This window comes from Physeter macrocephalus, chromosome 5 (genome assembly GCF_002837175.3).
Source record: "Physeter macrocephalus isolate SW-GA chromosome 5, ASM283717v5, whole genome shotgun sequence".
Taxonomy (NCBI): domain Eukaryota; kingdom Metazoa; phylum Chordata; class Mammalia; order Artiodactyla; family Physeteridae; genus Physeter; species Physeter macrocephalus.
In genome coordinates, this window is record NC_041218.1 from 79,644,694 (window position 1) to 79,650,746 (window position 6,053).

The following is a 6,053-nucleotide window of genomic DNA, read 5'->3' on the forward strand; positions in this document are numbered from 1 at the left end:
GGCTCAGCGGCCATGGCTCACGGGCCCAGCCGCTCCGCGGCATGTGGGATCCTCCCAGACCGGGGCGCGAACCCGGTTCCCCTGCATCGGCAGGCGGACGCGCAACCACTGCGCCACCAGGGAAGCCCAATGCTTTTAATTTTAATAGTAATACGGCAGTACTAATAACTTATTGAACACATACCATACCCCATGCTTTAGTTAGAACATGATATACATTATCCCATTTAATCTTGTTTTACACTAGAGGAAACTGAAGCTTAGATAATTTGAGTTTTTGGCCTGTGATCATTTAGGAGGGAAGGGTGATGGATGGTGAACCCAGGTAGTGTGCAATAAATCCAGTGCTCTCAACCACTGTGCTAAAATATTCCACATTGACTCTAATTCCTGTTTAAACTCTCAGCTGTTAGCACAGCATCTGAGACTCAGGGAATACTCAATAATGTAGAAAATAAATGCTCATAGAATTAAATGGAATCTTAGTTTTGGGAATGGCCATTACTATATGTAATGTACTGTATGAAAAGAATTACTTGGCTACACTAAGCCTGTTTTAAAGAACTATTCCTCGAACTTCCCTCTCAACCTGTTTTTTTGGAAATGTTTTGTTTTCCTAATTTTTGTTGAATATAATTAACATACAATAAATTGAACATATTAAATAGCATCATTTGATAAATTTTGACATACGTGTACACCCACGAAACTAAGACCACATCAAGAAGTGAACAAATCCATCATCTGGAGAATTTATCTGGACTAATTTATACTCCCTCTATCCCATCCCTCCCCATCCCAGACAACCACTGCAGTTTGTCAGTATTCTTTTTTGTGTGGATTATACTCCTCACAATAATCTGGAGATGCATCCATGTTGCTGCGTATATTGACAATTTAGTTCTTTTTACTGTTGTAGTATTTCCTTGTACGGATATATCACAATTTCTTTCTCAGTTGACCTGTTGATGAACGTGTGGCCATAACTAGAAGCAAGAAAATTATGAAGTGAAAAAGCTCACTGGTAAAGGCAAGCATAGACTAAAGGTAGGAAATCATCCACATACAAATCTAGTAGGGAGGTAAGAAAACAAAAGTAGCAAAATCATCTATATAGGCAATAGCAGTTAAGGGATACACAAAACAGATGTAAAATATGATATCGAAAACAGTAATCAGGGGAGGAGAGTACAAATGCATTTTTAAAATGCATTTGAAATTAAGAGATCAGCAACTTAAAACAATCATATATGTATATAGACCGCTATACAGAAACCTCATAGTAACTGCAAAACAAAAATCTGTAATAGATATACACCCCAAAAAGAAAAAGGAATCCAAACTTAACACCAAAGATAGTCATCAAATCAAATCGCAAGAACATGGCTGTTTTTGATGTTGACTATTACACATCAAGCTGCTATGAACATCACTGTACACATGTTTGTATGGATATATGCTTTCTTTTTCTCTTGGGTGTATCACTAGAGGTATAAGGGATGGATGATATGATACCTGCATATTTAACTTTAAGGAAACTGCCAGATTGTTTTCCAAAGTGGTTGTACCGTTTACTTTACAGCAAATATGTTGAGAGTTCCCACTCCTCTCTCTCCTCAACAGCACTTGATAGAGTCAGGCTTTAAATTTTAGACATTCTAATAGCTATGCAGCGTTATTTCAAATGGTTTTAACTTACATTTTCTAATAAATTGTGTGGGTAACTTATATTTTCTAATGAATTATGTGGGTCATGTTTTTATGAGCTTATTTGCTGTATAGCTTTCTTTTTGTAATGAAGTCCATTTTCAAATGTTTGCCCCCCGCCTTTTTTTTTTTTTTGCTGTACGCGGGCCTCTCACCGTTGTGGCCTCTCCCGTTGCGGAGCACAGGCTCCGGACGCGCAGGCTCAGCGGCCATGGCTCAGGGGCCTAGCCTCTCCGCGGCATGTGGATCTTCTCGGACCTGGGCACGAACCCGTGTCCCCTGCATCGGCAGGCGGACTCTCAACCACTGCGCCACCAGGGAAGCCCAATGTTTGCCCATTTAAAAAACTGGTTTGTTTTCTTGTTACTGAACTTTGAGAGTGTTTTATACATTCTGAACACAAGTCCATCAGATATACGCTTCTCAAATATTTTCTCCCAGTATGTGGCTTGTCAGTTTATTCTTTTAATAGTATCTTTCAAAGTGCATACGTTTCTAATTTTGATAAAGTTCCATTTATCAATCTGTTCTTCTGTGGTATGTGCTTTTTATGTCATAACTAAGGAATCCTTCCCTCACCCAAGGAAGCAAGTATTTTATCTTATGTTTTCTTCCACACGTTTTATAGTTTGAAGTTTTATCTTTAGGCCTATGAAACAAACTAAGTTAAATTTTGAATAAGAAATAAGAAAAAATTATTTTTATGTATATGGGTATCCAATTGTTCCAGCATCATTTGTTGAAAAATCTACCTTTTGCCAATCAATTGCCATTGCATCTTTGTTGAAGGTCAGTTGTCCCTATAAGTGTGGGCCTATTTCTAGATTCTTCTTCTTGTTCTGTCAATCTTTTTATCTATATTTATGTCAATACAATGCTGTCCTTATTATGTAGCTTTACATAAGTCTTTAACATACGTGGTGTCACTCCTCCAACTTTGTTTTTCTATTTAAAAGTTGTCTAGTCCTTTGCATTTCTATACGGATTACTAAATTTCATCAATTTCTTCAAAAACAGCTGCTGGCATTTTGATTCAACAGGATTTTATTGACTCAGTAGATCACTTTGGGAGAGTTGACGTCTTAATAACAGTCTTCTGACCCATGAAGATACAGATGATGTCTCCATTTGCTTAGGTCTTTAATTTCTCTCAGCAATATTTTGTAGTGTTCAGTAGTTTCACATACTCATTCAGATTTATCCATAAGTATTTTGTATAACTTTATATTATTATCAATAGGATTATTATTTTCAACTTCTAATTGTTGTTAGTGTATAGAACTCCAAATGATTAATGTATATTGGTATTATATTTTGCAACCTCGATAAGCATATTTATTACATATCATGTCATCTGTTTAAAGACAGCTTTACTTCTTCCTTTCCAATCTAGATGCATTTTGAAACCTCCAATAAATGTTCTGTCAAACTGGGGATGGCAGACATTATAGTCTTATTCCTGAACTTAGGGGAAAGCATTCAGTCTTTCACAATTAAATATGATGTCAGCTGTAGGTTTTTTGTATATGCCCCTTATCAGGGTGATGAAGTTCCCTTCTATTTCAATTTTTCTGAGGGATTTTATCAGGAATGGATTTGGATTTTGTCAGTGCTTCATAATTGTCTGTTGAGATGATCATGTGATTTTTTTCTTCTTCAGCTTATTGACAGAGTTAATTAATTTTTAAAATAAATAAAATAAATTTATTTAATTATTTATTATTTTCGGCTGTGTTGGGTCTTCGTTGTTGTGCACAGGCTTTCTCTAGTTGCGGCGAGCGGCGGCTACTCTTCGTTGTGGTGTGCGGGCTTCTCACCGCGGTGGCTTCTCTTGTTGAAGAGCACGGGCTCTAGGCGTGTGGGCCTCAGTAGTTGTGGCACGTGGGTTCAGCAGTTGTAGCCCGTGGGCTCTAGAGCACAGGCTCAGTCGTTGCGGCGCACGGGCTTAGTTGCTCCGCGGCATGTGGGATCTTCCCGGACCAGGGCTCGAACTCGTGTCCCCTGCATTGGCAGGCGGATTCTTAACTACTGCACCACCAGGGAAGCCCTACTTTAATTTTTGAATGGATGAACCACACTTCTGACATTATGTATGTCGTGCAATTCTATGGGTTTTGACAAATGCTCGTAATGTTACATATCCATCATTGCAGTATCATACAGAATAGTTTCAATGCCCTAAAAATCCCCCGTGCTGCACTTACTCATCCCTCTTCTCCTCTCTCTGACCCCCAGCAACCACTGCTCTTTGCACTGCCTCTATAGTTTTGCCTTCTCCAGAATGGCATATAGTTGGAGTCATATTGTTTGTGGCCTTTTTGAACTGGTTTCATCTAGTAAAATGCGTTTAATGTTTCTCCATATATTTCCATGGCTTCATAGCTCATTACATTTTTTGTTGTTTAAAACTATTCCAGTGTTTGAACTGCAGTGTACTACAGTTGATTTATCCATTCACTCATTGAAGGACATCTTGGGTGCCTCCAAGTTTTGGCAATTAAAATAAAGCTCCTCTAAATATTTGTATGCAAGTTTTTGTGTGGACATCAGTTTCCAGTTATTTGGTAAAATACCTAAGAGTGTAATTGCTGAGTTGTATGGTAAGACTATGTTTAGCTTTTTAAGAATCTGTCAAACTGCCTTCTAAAATGCTATACCATTTTGCATTCTCACCGGCAATAAGTGAGGGTTCCTGTGCTCCATGTCCTAGTCAGCACTTGGTACTGTCAGGTTTTTTGGATTTTAGCCATTCCAATATGTTATCTCATTATTGTTTTAATTTGCAATCCCTTAATGATATATGATGTTGAGCATTCTTTCATACGTTTATTTGCCATTTCTCTATCTGCTTTGGTTAGGCATGTGTCCAGATGTTTTGCACTCTTTAAAATTGGCTTGTTTTCTTATTGTTGAGAATTAAGTGTATTTTGCATGTTTTGGATACAAGTCAGTTTTTAGATATATGTTTCGTAAGTATTTTCTTTCTTTTCTTTTTGTAAATATTTTCTTTCAGTTTATTTTTCTTTTCATTCTCTTAAGTCTTTGCAGAGCAGAGACTTTAAATTTTAATAAATTTTAAAAAAAGTCCAAATTGTCATTTTTTTCTTTCATGGATTATGCTTTGGTGTTGAATTTAAAAACTCATCACTAACTATAAGCTCTATCAAATTTTCTCGTAAGTCTTCTAGTATTTTTATAGTTTTACATTTAGGTCTATGATCTCTTTTGAGTTAATGTTAGTGAAAAGTGTATGATCTATGTCATATTCATTTTTTGGCATGTGAATGTCCACTTGTTCCAGCACCATTTGTTGAAAAGACATTCCTTTTTCCATTGAATTGCCTGCTCTTTTGTTAAAGATCAGCTCACTGTATTTGTGTTGGTATATTTCTGGCTTCTCTATTCTATTTAATTTATCTATTTGTCTATTCTCTTTTTTTGGCAGAAATACACAGCAACTGTATTTTCTTACATTGTTGGTGTGAATGCAAAATGATATAGCCACTTGAGAAAACAATTTGGAAATTTCTAATAGTTAAACATACACTTACCATAAAACTCTTATTTTTCATTCTTAAATATCTACCTCAAAGAAATGAAAGCATAATTACACACAAATATCTGTAGGTTATTTGTAACAAGCTGAAATCTGGAAATATTCCAAATGCATGTCAACGGGTGAATGGACAAACTGTGCTACAACCACACAATGGACTCCTCAAAAACAAAAAAGAACAACTACCCATAAATACAATAATAGGAATGTATTTCAAAAGTATAAGTTATATGCAGCATAATTCCATTTATTCTGGATAAAGCAAAACCATGGGTAAAAACATCAGATTATTGGTTGCCAAGGGGAGGGGATGTTGGGGGAACTGACTATAAAGTGTCACAAGAGAACTTTTTGTGGTGTTGAAAATATCCCATATCTTTAATGTGTTTGTAATTAGCAAAGTGTATACGTTTCTCAAAATTCTCTGAGTTCTACACCTAAAAATATGAATTTTAATGTATGAAAAGTATACTTCAATATACCTGATTTTCGAAAAATTCCTCAGTTATTCTTTTTTTTTATTTTTTTAAACATCTTTATTGGAGTATAACTGTTTTACAAGAGTGTGTTAGTTTCTCCTTTACAACAAAGTGAATCAGTTATACATATACATATGTTCCCATATCTCTTCCCTCTTGCATCTCCCTCCCTCCCACCCTCCCTATCCCACCCCTCTCGGTGGTCACAAAGCACAGAGGTGATCTCCCTGTGCTATGCGGCAGCTTCCCACTAGCTATCTAATTTACATTTGGTAGTGCATATATGTCCCTGCCACTCTCTCACTTCATCA